Below are 25,000 nucleotides of genomic sequence, written 5' to 3'. Positions count from 1 at the left end.
TAGGCCTATAACTGCTTTGCCCAAGGAAACTGAGAACCTACTCTGCTGAGAAGCCATTCCTTTGGGGTCAGGTTAAGTAACATGGGACCCGGTGCCCAAGCTGCTATAAATTATGAGGCATTTCTAAGTAATAGCTCCGCACAGACTGTATGGAACGGTTCCACAAATATGAAAGTCATTAGGAGCCATACGTTCAAGATGGGATTGACTAATGAAATCTATTATAAAAGGGACCATACTAACCTAACGCATTCTAACCTAACCTAACCAAACCTAGCAAGCTGTGTTGCTTAGCGTGGGGGGACCCACCAGTGAACGACACCACTTTTTACCAAAACTTCCCCTATAACACTGTGCATGTGCGATAGCATTCCAGGATGACCAGCATACAAAAACACAATCAGTTCTGAGGTTAATTACACGGTAATTACAGTCCAAAAACATAATCAGTTCTGAGGTTAATTACAGGGTAATTACCATCAACCAACAAAAAATAACGGTAAATTCTTGACAAGCAACCAAAATACTTTAGGAAAAGTCAATTTTAAAGGGAATACCCTGCGCGGAGTTAATGCTTAGTCCTACCAATTATGATACGGCAGGATTGGGCAAAAGTTCATTTCCGGTCCGATCTCTAATTCCACATGAGGGCTAGTACTAAACACAGCAAAACAGTGATTCATCTACACTGTTTCGCCGTGTTTAGTACTAGCCCCTGGGGGGGGTCGAATGTATTTCCCCGTGTTTAGTACTAGGCCCTCGGGGGACCAAATGTCCCTAGTTGCATTTTGCAAAATTGAAACAGATAAAATCCTCAATTATTTACATAAATTTTATTTTTCATGATAAATATTAGTTTGCCAGAATTATGTAATGCAATATTTTTTTTTTATTTTGGCAATTCTAAGTATTAGCTCCGTGCCTGTTTTTACCTTGGAAACTGTTTTTTTCTACACTTTCAGGGCTTCTGATACTGGTGGTGGGTTTGTTTGTTGTCGGCCAAATGGAATATCCCTTCGCTGTGTTTAGTACTGGCCCTGGGGGGGGTGAGGTTACCCATACGTTAACAAGTTATTGCACTTGCCGGACAGGATATGAACCGTTCCAAACAGACGTACCTGTGCTGTCTTGTGAAGATTGCGTATGGAAACCCCTTGTTGGACGGACTTCAGGGGTCAATTACAGGTTAATTACATTTGTCTGACAAAAATTGATGGTGAATCCATAATTACCAACCAAAAAACTGTAGAAAAAGTCAAGTTAGAAGGTAGTTGCTGTGAAGTTCTACCTTCATTTTTTATGAAGATTCTAAAGATATATAAAATCGAGTAGGGATGTTCAGACCCGGAAACGAACATTATCCCAGGAGGCTGAATGGTGTTGCTGCATATCAGTTTTGAGGCTCTAACACATTTTCAATCATTCCCCTCCACCAAATAATCCCGGTTTCTCCCTGTGGTCCCTCCCATTACCGCTAATTACAATGAGTTTGAAGTGGATTAACCAATTATTTCCTATGGAAATTGCCTTGAGGCAATGTCAACTCGTCAGCTACATCAACAATAACGAAGAAATTTAGGCTACGCTGTGTTAATCAACAGCATGAAAAACAATGGGAAAAATTTAATTTCCCATACTGAACTCTACTATGAACAGCTCGAAAACTTTCGGAAATCTCAACAAAGTTATTAAAAATTTTACATCAACAGGTGAAAAGGCAACCTCATTTCGGGCCATAGGCCTAATCGTTGGCGGGCTGATGGAACACAGCCTACCGTTGGTTGCAGCACGGCACACCTCTGAATCTCAAGCTTAATAATACTGGTTACTCTCAAAATAAAATAAACAAACTCTTGAATGAAACTACACAATATAATCAAAGTTATCATCTCGACAAAATCGAAGCTAACTACAAAAGAACGGTAACATCTTACTTACATGGAAGTTGTTTACATTTTGACACGTAAGCAGTGTTACCAGATACACAACAGACGCAAACGCTGTTAAAATGCTAACATTGTTATTTCAGAGGCTAGCAAACAAAAGTTAGCATATCACACACAGCTCCGCTTTATTCATCCCACTTATAGCTTTTAACCTATTGGACGAATAGTGAAATGAATATTATTTAATCAAGTTTTCTCTGGAATTTCTATTTTTCTGAGAAAATTAACATGATTTATTCTACAGATATCAATACTGGCATTAGCTATGTTTGCTAACAAGGGTATATGCTCTCCAAGCATTTGGTAATTTGCAATGATCTAAATCCTGTTTAAATCCTAGATTAAGTATTATTCATAAATATCTGGCAAGCTATTGGATGCTGCTATTAATGTTCGTAAAATAAAGCTTCACCGCTGAATAGTAAACATGTCACGCTGATAACCATACATGGCTCTAACTAAAACTGAAAATTACCTGGCGGCACCTACCTACAATTATATTCATATACAGTATATATATATATATATATATATATATATATATATATATATATATATATATATATATATATATATATATATATATATATGGGTTAGCCATGAGCATCAAAGCACCGTATGAGAATTGTGATCCACGAACTTTTTTTTATTTCAAGCCATCGGTCAAATACCATATTTTTTTGTACATAATGATTTATGGAAATAAAAAACTCTAGTCCCCAAGATTTGCAAATAAATTATAGAATGGCTGACTTGGTTGTTAACGACATCAAGTTGAATATAACTGATTGCAATCTTGATTAATTATCACCATTAATTTGAATACTGCAATTCTGTAACAGTTTTCTTTCCTTTCATGTACTTAATTCAAAACAATAATAATTCTTTTTCTAACCTCATTGCCTGAATCTGAGCGATGAATCAGTATGTATGTATGTATGTATGTATGTATGTATGTATGTATGTATGTATGTATATGGGTATGGGTGTGTGTGTGTGTGTGTGTACGAGCTTGCGTGTGCGCGTGTGTGTCACAATAAGCTGATCAGGGTAGTTCTAACAGCCAAGGTGACCTTATTGACTTCCCGCACACCACTGACTGCAAGCCTTAATTGAATCTGAATGGGAAATATATGAAAAAAAAATTCCTCACAGAGAGAAAGAACTACATTCATTTCTGTGTTTGATGGAAAGCTTCCAGTGGTACGTGAATCCTGAAAACGTGAGGAAATCAAGCTTCCCGGGAAAACTCTGAAGAACTCAGAAAAATTTTCCTACATCTTTGAATTGTTTCGTAATGTAAAGAATGTGCACTGTCATTGAAAATGCTTTTCTTCCCTGTGATTAAGAATCCTGTCTTGAATTCATTACAGAAGACTCTCTGCTTGGGTAAAAGGTGACAGATTCATACAGACTTCAGCAACGAACAGAAATTCACGTATGCCGAAAGGTTAGTGTGTGAAGAAATTCACTCATGGAAATGAATAACGGATGAATCTCTGTAGAGACTACATAGGGGACCCTTTGACAAATTATATATAGCCTCCATGAACAAAAGAATGCCACTTCAGTGACCGTATCAAGTCATTATATAAATGCGAAAATCACACAAGAACTACCTTCACGTCAGCGAAAACCTCTACTAACATTAGCCTTCCTCCGTACTCTCTCTCTCTCTCTCTCTCTCAGCCTCTCCCTTCCAGTCAGATCAGAATTTAACAGGATGATTTCACAGCAATAACGAAATAAAAACAACCACAACCGATGAAAGACATGTCAGCGGGTCTACGGGAACAGAGTGTGGTTTGGGCATAAGCACAACTTAGTTAACCAGGAACAGTTCAGTCGCTAATCATCACCAGGATTAACAGAGTACATGGTTAGTCTGCTTTTGGCCAAAATAAGGACAATCATGCGCATGTGAGAGGTGCTAAAAAAAGAGCAGGAAGACAAACACTGCTAGTTTATTGATGTTGTTGTTTCAGATTTAGCTGGGCTTATGCCAGCACGGGCTCTTGCTCCTAGAGCAGCCCGTAAAAGTTTATTGATGAAGCAACCCGCTTATAAAGCGGCGTGTGGACGTTGGCGTGTACGCAGACGTCAGCACAAAATTTACAAGTGACCCGAGGTCAAACGATTTCTCTACGCAAAACAGGACAGGTACATATAGACAACATGATGATTAACAGCGGATTGGACACAAAAAATACTCTGACACATATAATATGTATAAGGGCAAATGAACAGGTAATAAAATATACAAATCACAATAATGATAATAAGGTTGTGTAAGTGCGACCTCGGGTCAGCTGTGAAGGCCCCGTAGAAAAAGGGAGGTTCACGACTTTACACGCATGACGTCGTCTGGCTGCATCTGGCTGAGGTTAAGGTAAAGGAAAGTCATCAGTCAGTATTTGACCTCACCAGAGTGAAGAACACGTAAACTCTCTTAACCCGGATTAAGGCGCTCTTCACCTGGCCAGTCCCAGGATTAATATATAACAAAATTTAAACAGAATTTTCTTATCCTTTTTTACGTTGAATGATGTTGGATGATAGTTAAGACTGTTGATGATAGTTAAGACTGTATATATATATATATATATATATATATATATATATATATATATATATATATATATATATGTGTGTGTGTGTGTGTGTGTGTGTGTGTGTGTGTGTATGTATGAATGTGTGTACATATATTAACCAAAGAATGTAAGGAATCATAAAAGAAACAAAAGACATACCTGGTCCGGATTTACACGGTTAGGCCTACTGCATTATCCAAATAGCAATAAAAGGACATATGGAGGATTATATCAATCCTTTAATTCAGCAGTACCTGGAGATTGACGGGGACCTCTCTCACCTAAGGTTGTGAAAGAAAGAGAGAGAATGCGTGTGGGCAAACAATTACCATAGTGACCCTTCATTTCTTTGTTTTCCTGGTTTTCTTCTACGGTGACGTCAAAAACATAAGCAGAAACACCAGAACGGTCTAACCCTGTACTCTATTAATCCTGATCATCACTTCGTTTTCAAGACTGGTATGCGATCGTTATCGCATAAAACCTAGATGGCAGGTTGTCAGCTTAACAAACAAGTTATTAAGATACAGTGTCTGTTGGCTACACGAATGTTAAAATTATTATCACGATAGTAATTTTTGACAACGTAAAAACAGCTGCAACAGTTTTTGGTTTACCGTGCGTGTTAACTAACGCCTTTCAGTTTCCTTTGGCGTTTCTGAGAAAGTGTAGGCCGTAGTCTGAATGGTCTAATATAGAAATTGTCGATATATGGTGATTTTTTAGTGGATTAAGCACTTAAAATTTGTATTTCATTGGCAAGGTATAATTAAGTTACGTTAGGCTTAGAATCAACACTGAAAAAATATGGTAATTTCCACGCGAGTAATTGTTTAATGAGGGGGTAGTTTTGTCACAGAAGCATTTAGTCTGCTAATACGCATGCGCGGATGGTGATGGATTTGTTTCATCTCGTTTATGAACTAGTTCTTGATCTCCAAAGTTGTGCTCCTGATTACGAAGTTTTTTTTTTTTAACTACTTAGATATGATGATGGCAACATCACAGGGTACTTAAGAATTTGTATTTTATTGACAAGTTATGATTACGATATGTCTGGCTTAGAATGAACACTGAAAAAAATGTGATAATTTCGGCGATAGTAATTTTTTTAATGAAGGGATATGTCTGTTACAGACGCATTTGGTTTGTTACTACTTTTTTCCGTGGCTAGGATTGTAAGGGCTGACTGGTGTAGCCTACTGGTAAAAGTTATGTTTGGAATTACATTGTTTTATGACTGAATGAAAGTAATTCTAACACAGTCAAACACATGTTTAATTTTTTTGGACATACTAAACTGATTATAGGGCTTGCAGTGGGAGGAGTTTAATGACGTCACCAAGAAAAAAAGTGGTTGTTTTCTGCCCAAGCTCCTGGTAACTCCTATAATATTACTGAAGAAAAAGTGAACAGCACCGGTAAAAACGAAAATTTAATTCAATTTGTCTGTGTTTGGTGTCTGTCATGGAGGTAAGGGTCTGATTTTGAGGCATAAACCTTCGTGGGGTCACATAGGGGCCGTGTGCCAAATTTTTTCTGCTTCTGTCAAGCAGTTTGGATTTCTTTACAGTCCAAACATACAAACATTCATTTTTATATAGATACTAGCTGATCAACCCATTGCTTCCCAGAAAAACTAAATGTATATATTTATTAAAAAAAAATCTGTGTATGTACAGTTTTAACGAACATGGTACATTAGCATGTGTACAGAAACCTCACTAACATAAATAAAATTGCCAACCTCACACGCCACATTACCCCACCGAAAGTAGCGTAAATTTATCTTGCTTTTATTATTGCATATCATGTCTCCAGTTTCCATTTAGCCTGCAAGTCATACTGTATTCATTATCGGAGAAATATCCAGCATATACATACTAGTAACCCTCGTTGTTATATATAAAATCTGTCTTTTTAATGTGTGGCTCTGAATTTGTCTTTAGAATTTAAATTGCTAATGATGTTCCTTTGGTATTTCTGAAATATTTGCTAGTACAATATCATCTCAACATTTCTGAATTTTCCATATAGTTTAGTTTTTTGTCATAGGGTCTTACTACTTTACTATGACTTCCTTTAAGGCTTTTCCATCACTAAAAAAAACCACGTTATTTATAAGTCGCATTTTAGTTTAATCTACCTTTGAACAGTAATTGTTTTTCAAAATTGCAAAACATTTCCCATTAAAACGACTGTATAACGAAATACATCACTGTAGCGTCATGAAGCAGTTGCTGTAACAAATTCTGAAGGCTAAAACAGAGAAGGAACGAACGAATTAATGAGGAAATTCGCATTTGTTGACCTAAGCAGAGAGAGAGAGCCTCGAAGAGGTAATTCTCATTCCATGCATGCAATGGTCAATTTTAGATGATTCTTTGAACAGGTCTTGGTAGTTTTAACCTTGAATGCTACAGGATGAATGAATGAATGATTTTGCTATAAAAGACCTGCGTGTTCCCCGAGGAAATAGGCTCCACCCACAAAAGTTAAACAGCACAGCCAACAACATGCTGTTCTTCCTACATGATGGTGATCATGTAATAAATGACGTAGGATCATGTGTAGGACCATTTCAACACCGTACGCAAAGAGGGAATGTGTTTATTTACTTATTATATCATATAACGTCTTCAACCATATGCAAGAACGGGCGGGGCAAATGACATGTGATTATCACTTTTCATGTGATGAAGAGGTTGCCAGATGTCACGTATGTAAAATTAAGTTATTTTTCTATAACCATATGCATGAACAGGCGAGGCAAATGACATGCAATTATTGCTTTTCATGTGATGAAGAGGTTGCCAGATGTCACGTATGTAAAATTAAGTTATTTTTCTATATATGTTCAATTTATGGGCATCTGCTCTTGCAAAGAAGTAAGTATTAGAGTTATGGAATCATTTGAGGTATAATGATATATCATCTCAACTTCTATACTATATGTACCAAAAGTTGCCGACTAATGTTTTTTGTTCCTTATGTAGATGCTGCCTTCCACTTTTTTGCATCTTAAATTGTTGTTCTTTTCTCTCCATAATAATTTAGTAATAAACCTCATAGATAGAGACAAATTTCGCTCCAAAGTGTCTGGGTGATGCTTTGAGAGAGAGAGAGAGAGAGAGAGAGAGAGAGAGAGAGAGAGAGAGAGAGAGAGAGAGAGAGAGAGAGAATATGGTGTTGTTTTCTGCTGGTTGAAAGTGTTGGGCTTAGCCACTACTACATATACGCGGACTCAGCTTCGCTTACTACAGAAAGAAATGACTGATTTAGGTTTTCAATGTAGATTTTATCGAGGTAATAAACAATAATATTAATTAATTATCATAAGTTATGATAAAAATTCCTGTAAATTCTGATGAAAAATTAATGTTATAAGGGATTTATTGTTGCAGATTAATCATACATCTGACAGCCCCTGGAAGAAAAGGTGGAGCGTCAGGTGAAAAATGAGAAAACCTATAAAGCACTGAATGAAAAGGTGACGTAAAAACGAAAATTTCTTTCGTTTTGTCTGTGGTTGTATGTCTGTCACAGGATAGGGGTTTGATTTTGAGTTATAAACCTTTCTGGGGTGACATAGAGTCTGTATGCAAAATTTTGTCTGGGTCTGTCAAGCAGTTCAGATTTCTATAGAATCCACACAAATAAACAAACATTCAATTTTATATAAAACAAAACAGATGAATCAGTAAGGACACCAAGGCCAAAATCCAGAACAGCATTTTACACGACGTCATTGGGACATGTTTCGAGCAGTACTCTCACTCATTATCAACCTACAAATTAAAATGATAATGACATTACAATTCTTATAATAAAGTTCATAATAATACAGCAAAATTACTAAAAAAATTATAAAAATACGCGTAAAGGATGGCTTATTAAAATAAATGAATAAATAAAATAAAGCAAAATGCAGATTTAAAGTCACAAAAACAGAAGGTACAAAGGCACAATAAATTCACTAGTCAATATACAAACCAGCAAAACGCAGACTAAAAACACAAAAGTAGTTACAGTCATAATTCTTGCCAAAGAAGGCTTTATCTTGATGGAGTATAAATAGCACTTCTAAAATGTCGAGGTCTGCAGCAAACTGAGCAGCGGTGTTCTCTAATTGCACTGTAACTAGGTCTGAAAAGATAATTGCCTGTACGAAATGACTTACCGAGGTGTTCAAACCATCTCATCCAAGCTGATCTGGCAGTTTTCCAACGTAAGTGGCATCACAACCACTGCACTGCCACTTATAGGTCAGACTGGACCGAAGGCTTGTTGGTATAGGGTCTCTAATTTTACAGAAATTACCTCATTTATTTTGCAAAGTGAAATACATTTTGACATCTAGCTGAGGGTAACCAATGGACAAAATAGAAATTAATTTCTTCTTTAAGTCGTAATTATGATTTCCAGTAAAAGTTAAAGGTAAATAAATAACGGGTTTCTTTACATTGGCGATAGTTTCGAGTTGTTTGTTTACATAATATAAATTCGAAAGTTGTTTACCAATATATGTATTCTTGTAATTCAACGGACAGCCAATGTTTTTTAAAAGTGACCTTAGAAATTCCAATTCTTCATGCAAATACAAAATGCTAGAATAAATTTTATATGCTCTGTTTACTAGCGTAAATTTCAAATTCATCTTATATTTCAAAGGTGTAACTGGTTGAAATTTGGGCATAAGACCCGTGAAAGTACGTTTTCTAAAGACTGAAGTGTGAAATTTATTATCAAGAATGGTCACCCTCTACATATTGAAAATTTTTCTGGTTTAACCACTGCTCAGTTTGCTGCAAACCTCGACATTTTAGAAGTACGTACTGTATTCCTTTAAGATGAAACCTTCTGTGGCTAGAACTGTGGCTGTAACCTCACTTTTGTCTCTTTAGTCCGCGTTTTACTGCTTTGTATATTGACTAATGAATTTATTGTGCCTTTGTACCTTCCGTTTTTGTGACTTAAAATCTGTATTTTGCTTTATTTTATTTGTTTTGATTAGCCATCTTTTACACGTATTTTTATAATTTTTATAATAATTCTGCTGTATTATTATGAATTATATAATAAGAATTGCATTGGCATTATCATTTTAATTTGTAGGATGATAACGAGTGAGAGTACACCTCGAAACATGTACCAATAAAGCTGTTTAAATTGCTCTTTCCGGTTTTGGCCTTGGTGTCCTAACTGATATGTAGATGGCGCTTCCCTGCTGGTGCATCCATTGCTATATATATATATATATCCATATATATATATATATATATATATATATATATATATATATATATATATATATATATATATATATATATATATATATATATATATGCATGCATTAAGCCATTTTCCTTACACCCTCTTACATACACTGCACCTTTCACCTCCATCCTGCACAAACTTTCGTACTTCGTGGATATTAAGGCTCCTCTTTCCGGTGCCTCATTCACACCATGTATACAGTATAATTTCTCCTAGTGTTGAGTTATTCTCCTCTTCTACTTTATCTGTCACAGGAAGAAGTAGATGACATTATCAATGTACATTGCAGGCTACTCTGTTTGAGTGAAGACGCCAAGTTTTCGCCTGGCTCTTTCGTCTTATCTCTTATTTCGTCTCAGTATCATCTTTTAATGTAATTATCTTCCTTTGCTCTTCGCTTTATTTGTCAAAGAAAAGCGGCAACTCATCATTTCGTTCGGCCCATTTGCCAGAGCATCAGCAATGTTATTTAGGAGGAATAAACAGGAACTTTACCCATCTCTCACCAGACTTTTACTCACTTCCTTCATGACTTCGTTTGCCATCTTTTTTTTCAAACATTCCCTCACTGCATCTTCGCCAAGTTCATTTCCAGGCTCTTAATTAATTTGACGTCCACTGTCTAGTCGTGTAAATTCATCGCAGATGAGTTTTTCTTACTAGAAATCCAGAAATTCCGTTTCCGTCGAAACTTCATTGCTGAACGAGAGGTCACCGTTAGAGGTCCCATGCTGAAAGAGAGGTCACCGTTAGAGGTCCCATGCTGAAAGAGAGGTCACCGTTAGAGGTCCCATGCTGAAAGAGGGGTCAACGTTAGTATAGAGGTCACATACATCTGTTTCCTTTAGGAAAGGTCAGAATGTTTACGCGTTTCCTTCTTTTCCTGGACACGCCTCGAGCTTATAAACATATGCTTTGCGAAGCCTTTAACTGACATAGCAACCGGATATTAGTACTTGTGGCTTTTCTTACATTCATTCCAGTGGCGCCTGAGCCTCATTGTGACCCAATAAATCTCATATCAGTTCCTTCAAGCCAGCTCAATGCAGCTATTCGATGTGTTGGTTTGTATTATCCTTTAATTTTCTGTTATTTTCAGATATTAAAGCTGTCAATATTTGCTATGTAGAAATAAGTCAAAAGTACATTATCAAGTAAAAAAAATGAGACATATTCACTGTACAGCTCACAATAAACAGTGTTTCTGGCTGGAGAAATTATGGTAATTAGTTTTTAGCTAAATTTTTTATTATTTAAAATAAACGAACAGTCACATGGAAAAAGTCTAAAAGATCCCTCACTTCAGAACAGAGATCCGCAGAGTAAAATGTCCGCACGTGCGAAGCAGAGAAAACAGAAAGCAAAAATAACAAGTAAAAGTAAAAAATTCGCCGAAATTTCTTCGGCGCAACAGAGTTTTCTGTACAGCGTATAATGCTGTATGAAACTCTCAGCCACGGCCCATGAAACTCTCAGCCGCGGCCCTTGAAACTTTCAGCCATGGCCCGGTAGTGGTGCCAGACGCAAGATCATAGCTAACTTTAACCTTAAATAAAATAACAACTAATAAGGCCAGAGGGCTGCAGTTTGGTATGTTTGATGATTGAAGGGTGGATGATCAACATACCAGTTTGCAGCCACTAGCCTCAGGATTTTTAAGATCTGAGGACAGACAGAAAAAGTTCTGACGGACAGACAAATAGCCATCTCAATAGTTTTCTTTTACAGAAAACTAAAAATGCGTAACATCTGAGCCATATCAAGGCCTAAATAAATATATGTATACATAAACAAAGTCAAAGAGACTGAGTCATATCAAGACCTAAATAAATATTTGTACATAAACAAAGAGTCAAAGAAACACAGACAAAAATCATAACGATTTGCAAGAGTATTACAGTCTCTGTTAAACATACAAACACCGACTTTAATAAGACCTTAGTGTCACAGTGTAACAGTGAAAGGAATGACAGATTTCCGGTACTGGGTAGCGTGACAACGTGACACCTTTTCAGTCAGAGCGTGAATGTTGAATCTCTGCCAGGCGAGAAGCATGCGCTAGTTCTTGGGCACATGTACTTGGGTAGGTAATGGAAGGTCCTTATAGAAAATTAAACTTAATAACTAATTATATATAAAATGATTGATCACTTTCTCCGTGTGGTAATTTGCCTGTTGTTCGACAGTCTGCCCATTTTGATGGCTGGTCTATGCTTCCTCTTTTTTTTTTAACCATCTCTAAATGGACCCAATACACTCAAAACAGAAAATCAAATGATCTCGGTAAAGCCACTCCTTTGAAGAACATGTGAAGGTTAATTGGCACTGGATGAAAAGGGATTAAATGTCATGGCGGTCGACTAAAAGATAATCACATATTACTCTCAAAAGCTATGCGATGTTATTTGAGTTTTTCCGACTTACACTGAGGCTTTTGTATGTCCATGTAGGCTTATTTACTTTTTTGTTTACTTAATTTTACACTCTTTTTTTCCTCTCCTTTATCACACAAGGACTTGCTGTTCTATGAAAGTTCGGTTTATAACGATGTCATTTTAGGCTTGCTTAATATGAATTCTTACTTATTTTGAATAATAATAATAATAATAATAATAATAATAATAATAATAATAATAATAATAATAATAATAATAATAATAATAATAAGGAATCTGGAAAAACTAGATGCCGAAGTAGCTCCAGGACTCATGCAGAAAAGTGTGCTACTAGAAACAGCGCACATAGTGAGAAAAGTGATGGACTCCTAAGGAGGCAGGATGCAACCTGGAACCCCACACTATAAAAACCACCCAGTCGAATAGGACGACTGTGATAGACCAAAATAATAATAATAATAATAATAATAATAATAATAATAATAATAAGAAGAAGAAGAAGAAGAAGAAGAAGAAGAAGAAGAAGAAGAAGAAGAAGAAGAAGAAGAAGAAGAAAAGAAGAAGAAGAAGAAAAAGAAGAATGAAAAGTCGAAATGTTAATTAGAAGGTCTGATAAAGCATATTCTCTTTATTGGGAATAACGGGGAATGTGTGGGCGGTCTCCGTAATTGCAAAATGTTATTGAAAAACAACTGATAAAAGCTTCCAAAGAGAACAGAGTTCAGCTGCACGTGATGCAACAGTTTGCTTTGCAAGCAATGTGACCAAAGGTGATGAAGTCTTTTACAGAATGGTACATAGATAAAATAGCGGGGAAAAAACATTTCATTCAAACTCCTACAAAGCGAAATCATGTTTTTAGAAATTAACATAATATATTTAAAAACATTTCATAAAAAATTTATATAAAAACATTTCATAAAAAATTTATATATGGGGCAGGATCCAATCTTTAATCTCATCTTAAATTTTCATAGTAATTGTGTCTAAAGGCTGCTCAATGAGCGCGCACGCGCATACCCACACAGCACATATAGGTAAAAAGTACAACTGTTCTTAGCAGGTACAACACACAATACAATCTTTTCCGAGTTTTCATGCATATATCAAATTAATTTTCAAATCGTTCCTTAAATAGTCACAAATCAGTTGAGACAAATTCGACATGTGTAAATGATAGTGTAAAATTCAGCCAAGGAACTGACAGACGGCATTTGGTGAAAGGAAAATATTTAGCGAGGAACATTACTTGCCAGGTTCGAAATTTGATATCTGTAACGATGTCCCTTGTTGAAAATTTTGAGAATATTTTTATGATGTCTGGAACAGAAAATATTAAGGAGACAGAGAGAGAGAGAGAGAGAGAGAAGAGAGAGAGAAAGAAAGAGAAGAGAGAGAGAGAGAGAGAGAGAATAAATTCTATAACGCAATACTCATTATCTGTCATTTAACATTCACAGTAATTAAGAAAATGGTAAAAAATGACAGGCAAAGCTACGTAAAGTGAAATAACTTACAGACGAGGTTGAAGCCACTTCGCTAGTGATTTAATCCTCGAGTAGTCCCCCTTTTTGATGCCGCCCTGTCACACGCGTTTATTAAACAGTTCAATTTCCGGCTGTCTCTCCCTTACTCTTATTATATTATACTTCTGTACACTACTCCCTCGTCTTTCCTTGACTTTACAAGGACGGTGTCACGGAAATTTTCAGTTTTCAGAAACATGCAAAAGCTTAAGTTCCTCGTTGGACGAGTCGGTAGAGTTCTCGGCTAGCACTCTGCTAGGCCCGAGTTCGAGTCTCCGGCCGGCCAATGAAGAATTAGAGGAATTTATTTCTGGTGATAGAAATTCATTTCTCGCTATAATGTGGTTCGGATTCCACAATAAGCTGTAGGTCCCGTTGCTAGGTAACCAACTGGTTCTTAACCACGTAAAATAAGTCTAATCCTTCGGGCCAGACCTAGAAGAGCTGTTAATCAGCTCAGTGGTCTGGTTAAACTAAGGTATACTTAATTTTTTTCTCTAAGAGTTAGTGGTTTGAACACTCCAGATACAGACTTAAGAACTGAGTTCATGAACTCAACCACGCGGACCAGTGTCCGAGTCTCGGTTTAGGACTGAGCAATACAATCATGTTCCGTTACAAGCCGTAGTCCCTCTGTTGACCTAAGCGGTGAATTATGTACATTGTAATCAGCTGACTGCAAGGAGGGGAGCAGTCTCACTGAAACAGGGCATGGAGCTAGAAATCCCATACAAAAATACCAGCTGAAAATTGGATGAGTAACAGCTCACGTGTCACCTTCTTTGAGGATAAAAGACAAACACACACATATAATACACACAAACACTATATATATATATATATATATATATATATATATATATATATATATATATATATATATGTATATATATATATATATATATATATATATATATATATATATATATATATATATATATATATATATATATATATATATATATATATATATATATATATATATATATATACTGTATATATATATATATATATATATATATATATATATATATATATATATATATATATATATATATATATATATATATACACACACACACACAAAATAAGCAGTTTCCTTATTGTGGGGTGATTCCAGACAAAAGCAAGACAGTCGCTGCCAAATCCATCCTTTCATTGCGTGATAAGAGAGAGGCCCCTGTATAGACAAATATCGGCCACTTCATGAATTCCACAGAGGGCCCATCAGCAACGAATCAAGCCTCATTCTCGCGCTGTAGCACTCTCTTCTATTCTTCTATCACGATTCATAAATATTACGTCTCTTCCATGTGAGCACCATTCTTACTCTGTCTAGCCAGTGGCTACTAGGTTTATTTCGATGTGCTCACAGAACTTGAATGATACAACCTTTCCATCATCATCTACATTCTCTCCCCGTGATATAACTACCTCAAAAAATATAATTAATTTTTAACCTACGTTAAGTTTTTCCACACCGTATCTCACATTTCTATCTCCAATAACTTAACACATTTTATCTCTCATTAACATTCGCCATCACTATACACAGTTCAAAAGGAGAATTAACTCAGCATTTCCGTCCTACTTTCCAACATTTGCCTCGCTGGACTCTTCTCCAAATATTCTGTGATTCACTTCTACTCGCATCCAACCGTCATTCATAATTCCCAAATACTTATGCAAATCAGACATTTCCCTACCAACATCATTGCTTCATCTTCTTGGTTCATGTAACCTTACTCTTATTCTCTCGACTTTTTCTCCTCGCAAAAGCTTTCAGGTTCTTTCACCAGCTTCAGCAGCTTGTCTCCACTACCACCAGGCCACACTGTCACCATTTAACATGAGCATTCTACACTATTCTCACAATAACTTTTCCTTTTCCACCTACTTGCACTTGCATCTCCTATTCCTCTTAATTTTTCATTTCACTGCATCCTTAAAAGCATTAAACAACAAATGAGACATACCGTTCCCTTGTCTGAATTGCACTCAAACTCAAAATTAATCATTCGCCTGTCTAGATAACCTGAAATGATCTTCAACTTTATATAAACACTTAATTGTTCTTGACGAATCACTTTCAACATTAAGAATTCACAACACTCCACATTATTCCCCCCCTATCGGTAATTTCATAAAAGTTTTCTATTTTCATGTGCACCATATGCGTCACATAATTAATGGGAGAAGAGCAGCGTGGGTTTAGGCAAGGAAAAAAGTGAGTCAGGTGTTTGTTGTAAAAAACCTGGGAGAGAAATTTGAAAGTTAAGAAAAAAGTTGTATGTAGCACACAACAGCTAGAGTTAGTATTGAAAAGAACTGATAGAGATGCCATGTTGACAGGATTAAGGATGCACCGTGTAGAGGGTAATTTGTTGAAGGAAAAAAAAAATTCGTGACAAAAGTGACGTTCATTAGACTTTGTAGATGGGGGAGTGACTGGTTTGGGGTAAAAGTGGGCCTGAGTTAAGGGTCTGTTATGCTTCGATGGCTATATAATATCTTCATGGATGGAGTGATGCGGAAGGTAAGAGAAAGAGCACTAGATGAAGCCGAGACATCGAAGAATAAGAAATTGCTTCGTAAACTGATTATAGAATATGGAATGGCCGACATAACGGTGATGATGAAGAAAACTGCAGAAATGTGTACAAAAGTTTTCAAGTGTTCATACGAGAAGAAAGTTGAACATTTTTACAAGATAAATGGAAGCTGATGGAAGCCATGAAGATGCAGAAATTGATATAAGCATGGATTGTGAAACATGAAACGAGTAGATTAATATAAGCAGTTGGGAGTGAATGCAATATATAATGATAGAATAAAAGAAGTGAATCACAAGCATGCGAAGGAAAAACGTTAACATGATTTCTAGAAAAGATCTGGAAGAAATAAGGGATGCCTAAGAAAGCAAAAGTCGGAATCTCTGGAGGTTTGTTGAGCCAATTCTCTTTTATTGAGAGGTAAGTGTAGATGTTAGATGTAAATGAGAGGAAAAAGGTGGAAGCTATAGAGATTAACTGTCTGCAAAGTATGTGATATACAAAGGGTTGATAAGTTAAGAAATGTAGCGACACCGCAAAAAATTTCCAGAAAGGTTAGAATATGTGGAAAGATCGCTCAGAGAGTTCTGAGATTAATGGGCGCATAAAGAGAATGCAAAGCCAATGGGTGGCATGTAATTCTTAAGTTTGGGCGGAAAGGGAAAATGGAGACGAGACGAGAAAAGGCTGCCTGGACAGCGTGAAAGAGGTGTTGGAAAAGAAGTGTGAGACTACAAACAAGATAGAGGTGTGGCTGACGCAAGGGGAGAATTAAAACTTCTGCTGTTGGCCTTCCTTTTGGATATATGAAGCGAGTAATTCGAAAGTTTTCTGAACAGAAGGTTCATTATTGATTCAGTCCTTAATAGGTAACGCGTCGGCTACTACCGACTCATTTCCGTGGAGCCGCCTCTTACTACGGAAAACAGCTTATTGGTGACATGGGAAGATATACTAGGGGCTGATGGGATTAAAAGTGAAATGCTACGGCACGGTGGTGATAGTGTCACTGAGTGGCTGACCATGGTTTACAAGGTATGTCCGGAGAGGGGAAAGAATCTGAAGGAATGAGGGAGAGGAATATATAATTGTTCCAGTGCGTAAAAGTAAAGCTGACAGAAGCTATTGTAAGAGTTATATGGGCAGAATATTACTTTCTATATCAAGGAAGGAATACAGTAAGATTTTGATTGGAAAAGTAAAACAGATGATAGAAGGACTGATGGGGGAAGAGCAGTGTAGCTTTAAACAAAGATGTGTGGATCAAGTCTTTGTTATGAAACAGTTATACCAGAAGTTTGAAAGTAAACGGAAAATACTGGTGTAATATACATGGACTCGAAAAAGCTCATGCTGGAATCGACAGAGGGGCAATGTGGAGGGTGTTAAGAATGTAATGATTTTTTAATGATGGGTGAATAATATTCAATCAAGAACATTTACCTCTCATTTCATTATGAAATTATACAACTGTATAATTACCTTTTATAACCATATATTATTGTAAAGTTATATGTGATTTTCGTCAATAAGACTATCTAACTAAAGCATAGAAAATATATTACTGAGAGTGGTCAAAAGTTTTTATGATGAAAATGAGGTCTGTGTTAGAATATGTAGGTGGAAGAGTGACTGGTTTGGTGTAAAAGTGTGTCAGAGACAAGTGCGTGATAGGTCTCTGTGGTTGTTCGATATAAGTATGCATGGAGTGATGTAAGAGGTCAGGGAAAGGAACGGAGGTGTAGGCGCAAAAGCGTGGGATAAAAAATTGGATTAAGCATTAGGTGTGAAATGGCTGATGTTTACAGATGGTACTGCACTGATTAGGGATAGTGAAGAGAAACTGCACAAACTATTAAAAAAGTCTGAAACTGTTTGGGCGAGGAGAAAGTTGAAAGTAAATGGGAACCAGTTAGCTGGACAACTGAAGGTTAATTTGGATGGAGAAAGAGTGGAAAGGGTGGATTTAAGTAAGTATTCGGGAATAAATACAATAGATGTTGGTATTTGAGCAAAGACGTGAGTCACAGATGAGGTGAAGCAAAGATGGCAGGGGGGTTTGTGATAAAGACTGGGAGTAGACCTTGTGTGTCTGTGGAAGCCAAATTTTTCGTGTATGAAGGAATTCTTACGCCAACACTGTTCAAATGAAGCGTGGATGCTGAATGCTCATGAAAGGAATAGGTTGGCGCTATAGATCTCAACTGTTTGCATAGTATATATATATATATATATATATATATATATATGTGTGTGTGTGGAGAACCGAAAGGACGGGAAATATGGTGGTACATAGTAGTGGTAAAAAGATTAGTTTCAGTGAAAGGATTTATCAGTGTTTTGTATGGCCTGGTCACGTGGAAAGAATGGAAGACAAGTTAGTGAAAAGAGTGTGTATTCCAGAAGTGTCAAAAGGAAGGAGAATAAAAACCTAGAGAGTGTTGGACAGCTGGAGTGAATGGGTACTAGAAAGGAAGGATCTTAATATCCAGAAGGCGCGACAGTGGTTGCAAGATACAGGTGAATGGTACATTATGATAAGGGCGGGTCGACGCTGTTGATGGGCCTTCTGTGTTATGGCTTATCAACAGTTCCTCAGTAACTACTGTCTTGCGTTTCTTTCTGTAGAGCCATTCCCGCAAGAAGAAACGGTTTAACGTTAAATATACTTATACTTACGCACGCAGGTATATATATATATATATATATATATATATATATATATATATATATATATATATATATATATATATATATATATATATATATATATATATATATATATATATATATATATATATATATATATATATATATATATATATATATATAACACGAGTTTATGCAAATACTTTGGGAAATGAAAGGAAAAGAAATTTTGAGCAGAAAATGTTCTATAAAGATATGCAATTTAAGGCTTCTTATGTCGGTGAGAGGAATTTTAAAATAGCCGTTGCTGTATTAGCACTGCTCTATGGCGAGAGAGGTTGGTAACGAGAGGTCGGATGTGGGAAGCAGGGGGGTTAAGTGAATGAGGCAAGTGGATTGCTGGTCTTTTCATTTTGATTCTTTTTCCTGCAAGTAATCTGATTTTAATGAAGAGCTTACAGTGGTACCGTAGGGCTTTATGTGTCAAGCAAGTGGTGTAAATGTTGCTAGGCAACATTTATTTATGATTGCTGAATTCTAGCGCGCTCCGTCCTGTCGCCTCGTCACGGAATTGTTGAATCGGGAGTCATGACTAGGCCTATACCTATGATTGGTGTCTGATGAATACTTTTGATGGAGAGGGAGAGATTTTTAAAAGTACATTTGATAGGTGTCTAATGAATAAGCCTAACTTCAATGGAGAGGAGATTCAGTTAGGCTTACTTTTCTTTTCATTTTGTTTCATCGGTGCCCATGAATTCCACTGATAGGGAGGGAGAGGGTTTCAATGATGCATACATTTTTTTTTTTTTCAATATCTAAATAATACATTTCACTGGGAGGTATTTTATTCATATCGGCCGAATCGCTCCATCCGCCTTCTCTAACACCGACCCCGCCCCCCGCCAAATACCCCTTACTACTCCGACATCCTGTACACCATCTTACCCACCATAGAGCAGTGGTAATGAAAAAACGGTTATTTTACAATTCCCCTCATCGACAAACGAAGCCTTAAAATGCATATCTTTACAGAACATTTTCTGCTCAAAATTACTTTTCTTACATGTCCCAAAATATTTGCCTAAACTTTATAATGTGTGCGTGTTTGTTTGTATACGCATGCTACATGTATAAATTCCACATGTTTGTCAGTTTTTTACGTATACAACGAAAACACTCAAGTAGGAAGAAAAAAAATAAAGAGATAAGATGGAGGAAGAGAGGGGAAGGAATAAACTGTAGCGAGGTAGACAGAGGGGTGGATGAAGGAGGAGGAGGAGGAGGAGGAGGAGGAGGAGGAGGAGGAGGAGGAGGAGGAGGAGGAGGAGGTGGTGGTGGTAGTGGTGGTGGTGGTGTGGAGGAGGAGGAGAACATGGGAGTGAGGGAAACCTGCGCTGTGGATCCACTCCGGCAGGAGTGGGAAGCCGAAGTAGGAGGGAGAGGATGGGCCGTGGAGCAAGTGGAGGTCGGGGAGTGGGGTTCCTGGAGAGAGTGGGTGGAGGAGATACAAACGCCCGGATCTCCCTCCTCTCTCTCCTCCCTCCCGCAGTGATCCGCTGGCCGTATTGACGTCAATACCTTCGCCAGCGTCGCAAACTCCCAGCAACTGGATCTCGGACTTCTGTCCTTCTCGAGGGCGAGGTAAGTGGACTTTTGGGACCCAAGGGAGGCCGTGAATGAGATGAACCTTAAAGCAAGGATTTGTAAGCATTTGGTTTGCCTGGGGAGCGTAGGAAGGCCTAGAGTGGTGTAGGCGATGGTTGTACCATATGGCTGACTAACCAACACCTTTTCATAAGTCGTGTAGTAGATGTTGTACTAAGTCATTACATTTCGCAACGAGGGCTTTTACAGATTAATGTAACCTCCGTCACGGTCTCTGATACCGATGAACTGTGAAATTTACCTGTTGGTGTTTACGTTTACCACTTCACGAAAGCACATTGCTTTGGCAGTCGGTTAGCGTGACATTTGTACGACAGTATGATTAAAATGATTATCTTTTAATGTGTCTAAATAATGCTAAAGGAAATAACTCGTAGAAACGAATGGAATGAAAGGAAGTATGTACGAAGAAATATTTCAAGTTATCTCGCGTACCATGCAATCATATTTGTGTTTCAAATAATTATCTGTGAACATTAACAAAGTATTTGTAAGTGTTGGTAATTTCTGTGGAGATAATATGATATTGTATAGAAGACCACAAGAAGAAATTCGTGACGTGATTGAAGGAAAACAGCCCACCATATATCATTTCTGTCAATACTTTCAATAATTTTCCAAGACTCTTCACCGGAAACTGTTATAAAATAATAACCAATTTAAACGTCGCTATAATGATTATCATTTGCTATTATTCTAAACTTAAATATGATCATAATGAACCAGAACAGAATCCCCATATGGAAGAGAAAGGAGAAAAGCAGATCTAATTAAATCAGCAGAGAAATTCGCGAAGCGATCCGAACGCACAAACGCAAGCACACACCATCTCGTGAGTTTGCCAGCGAGGAAGTTTACATGCATAGATCATGAAGGTCACATATCCGTCGTTCACGCAAGGCCAGGGATTTCAAGCAACCTGTGCTTGAAGGCAACAGATCAGGCGTTGAGCAAAACGCGACCTTTCGCAAGAGATAACTTGAATTCACATGGAGGGCTGCCATTTTAAAGCCGATTGGAGAACTAGGTACTGTATCTTTACTTGGTTTTTATTTCATTTTTTCTACTAAGTTCTTTCAAAGAAACAAAAGGTCGAAGAAGCAGCCACTCCGGGAATCATTATTTACTTTCTTAACGAGAGTTGCACCCCCCTGTACAACGAATACTTTTGCGATCTCACAAACGACTCTTTCCCTTTAATTTTTATTAACTATAAATCATAATCATTCAATTTCCGAGATAAAAGTGATAGTGCTCTTCTGGTTCACATGCGTCCATATTTCGAGTGATTATACAATAATGCATATTACTCTCATGAAATAGTTGCATGAGACCACTCGATTAAAGTGAATGTGTTGCATATTAAGTACACATGCACTGGATATATCATTAAGTCTAAAAGGTGATAAATTAATGTGTTTGTTCCAGGGATATCACAACTGTAATTTGACAAAGTTCAGCTATTTTATTCATGGAAAGGCGCCCATCTCTCGAGAATGAATGTTCTTTCGAATAAAAAGTGCACCAGAATCTTCCTAAAGTAGTTAATTATTTCTAACGTAGTTCCAGCTATTCAAGAGACAGGCATGCAGTCAAGGAGATAAATTTGTCTACTGACACTTGTTTATTTTTTCTTGTTTTCCAGCAATGTCGACTGCTTTCAATTTACGAACCGGCACTTTCAAAGTTAATTTTTACCACTTTATTTTTAATGATCGAGAAAAGCTTGAGCTTTTGCCGGTTAAAGTTTATTAACCATAAAGAAGAATTATTTTCAAACTATCAGCCAGAACAAAATTAACAGCAAAACTTTATCCATCGGGAACGCGTTGCAATCATGAGTCGAAGCATCGTTCCACAGTATCTTATCAGTGAGGGTTTCTTATCGTGCCTTGTAGCACGAGAGGATCTAATTAGACAGGGCTGGCAATACGACATCTCACCTTTATTAGAGTCAGCCTGGACGTTTATTAGCTTTCTTTTAGTTTATGAGCTATGTTTAGAGAGTTCTTTGGAAGACATCATTACTGTTGTATTCACATGCTCACATGTAAACAAACAAATATACATACATACACACAGACACACACATATAAATGTATGTATGTATGTATGTATATACTAATATATATATATATATATATATATATATATATATATATATATATATATATATATATATATATATATATATATATTATATATATATATATATATATATATATATATATATATATCTATATATATGAATATATATCAATATACATATCTATGAACATGAATATATACCTACATGTGGTTATACATACTTTCGTATTTGCAAACACGATAACATAAGGGTACACAATAATTTTTATCTTTATGCCAGTACATGTTCTCAGAAGCTTAAAACACATATGTACAAACACAAACTCACAGAGTATGCCACGCTCACTGATTAATAAATGTAGTATCGACTGACAGTTCCGTAACAGCCAGCAATACTAAATCAATGGGCATCAATTAAGAAATGAGCTAATATTGCTTTTCATTAAAAAAAATCAAGCTGATTTTGATATATGAAGATATTTCTCAAATTTCCAATATATATATAATTTTTAAACTTGAAAATATCTAGTTTCCTTCTTTAATACTGTATATCTAGTGTAGATATAATTGTCTTTAATAATATCCCTGAAAACATATGCAACGCGCACTAAAATTTGGCACAGTGTTTCCAGGGCAGATGTGAACAGCACAGTCACATAAACGCTTGCCTGGAAACCTCTTGCAACTGCATTATCTTGGAGTGTGGGTTATACTCTTAACATATAAAAAAAAAAAAAAAAAAACGGTTACAGCTTTATGAGAAAGAATGAGGTCGTACGAATGGAAATTAACGCACGAAATTGCTTCATATACATTAAGCGTTCTTGCACAGGCTTACAGATTCGTTCTGTATTAGCATCACACATGACAGATGCTTTTTCTCTGGTTAATTTTTACGACTTCAAAAAACAGACTGGAATATTTGTAGGCACTAAAACATACTGAAGAAGAAAGCGGGAAACGTTTGATTTTTGTGAAATGAATAAATAAATGAATATATAAGTAAATACATAAAAAATTTCAAACAACTGGAGACGAAGCATATTATGATAAAAAAGGAATTTCCATGAAGGAGTTGGCATGATAAGGCTGCGGACATACAAAAGCAAGCAACAGTTGCTTTACGTTCATCGTCATGCAAGGCTGCTACGAGAGCACTGTACGATTTTATAGAATAAAAACTGTTTAGTATGAGTATATTCCCACTAACACATGCTTTCATATAGCAAAGTAACTAAACATGACATTAAATGTAAAAAAAAATAAGTCTATGGGTCCTTGAACGTCAGATAATGTGTTTGCTGAACTTACGAGGTGATTAACACGTAATAACTGCTGTATAACCAAATGACAAGAGCGCAGGCGGAGGGGGAAAATGTGCCCTGTATGTACGAGTCAAAGTGTTTTTTTTATCATAGGTTTATTCCTGGAATACACTGCGCAAACCTATCGTGACATTTTGTATAGTCTAAGTATCTTCTTTATCATAGACCCGCTCATACGGTACGATAACAAGAATAATGCAAGCTAAGATATTTATCCTCTTTCAGGACTATCCATAAAATATAGTACATTAGTATACTGACACGCTTTGTAAGAAATCTATCATACTAGTAAATGGTAAGGAACTCGCATGACATACTTTTCCCAATAACTACTATCTGTTGTATCATAGGCCTGGTCCTCTAATAGTTAGATAGAATTATAATTATACGATATACAGGAACACCTACAGGTATTCAAGTGCGTATTCATATATGGTCTAAACATATGGGAACTAAACAATATTCCAAAAAGGGAGAAACAAATTACACATCTGAGGATCCAGATCGAATTTCTGAGCTCATTTTGATCCCTGAACTGAAATTAAAATGAATTAAGTATCGTGTCACCGTGGCGAGGATTGGCATTTGACAGCATGGTTGGGAGGAACTATATATATATATATATATATATATATATATATATATATATATATATATATATATATATATATATATATATATATATATATATATATATATATATATATATATATATATATATATATAGAGATGTTAACTTAACACTGCTGTAGCATCTTTAACATGTCGACAAACACGTAAAGCAACGACTGCTGCTCGACAGCTCGCTCTATCGCTCGCATTTGCTGGAGCCACAAGCTATTAACTCTACGGCAACTGCAACCCACGTTTCATTTACCGGTACTCTATTTCAATGGCAAGCCGCTTGTCTGTTAGACATACTAGTTACTGTAATAGTACTTAATTCTTGTAAACAATCCTTTCTAAAATGACACTTGCGATT

The 25,000-nt window shown here is 36.4% G+C and overlaps 1 protein-coding gene across 5 annotated transcripts in view; it reads right to left on the bottom strand.

The window, feature by feature from the left end:
* LOC136825489 (beta-secretase 1-like) overlaps positions 1–25,000 on the bottom strand; it is a 294,215-nt gene that overhangs the window by 201,741 nt on the left and 67,474 nt on the right. For 3 of the 5 annotated variants that reach the window (XM_067082036.1, XM_067082037.1, XM_067082035.1), the window contains exon 1: positions 1,939–1,987. The exons of 1 other annotated variant lie outside the window; for it this stretch is intronic. The gene's annotated coding sequence lies outside the window, so the exon portion shown is untranslated. Of the gene's footprint in view, positions 1–1,938; positions 1,994–25,000 lie in introns of those variants that run through there. One more of the 5 variants, XM_067082033.1, reaches the window with a different exon arrangement.

Source organism: Macrobrachium rosenbergii, chromosome 37, assembly GCF_040412425.1.
Source record: "Macrobrachium rosenbergii isolate ZJJX-2024 chromosome 37, ASM4041242v1, whole genome shotgun sequence".
Lineage (NCBI taxonomy): Eukaryota > Metazoa > Arthropoda > Malacostraca > Decapoda > Palaemonidae > Macrobrachium > Macrobrachium rosenbergii.
The sequence above is the reverse complement of the archived record's forward strand: the minus strand, read 5'-3'. Positions and strand labels throughout refer to the sequence as shown.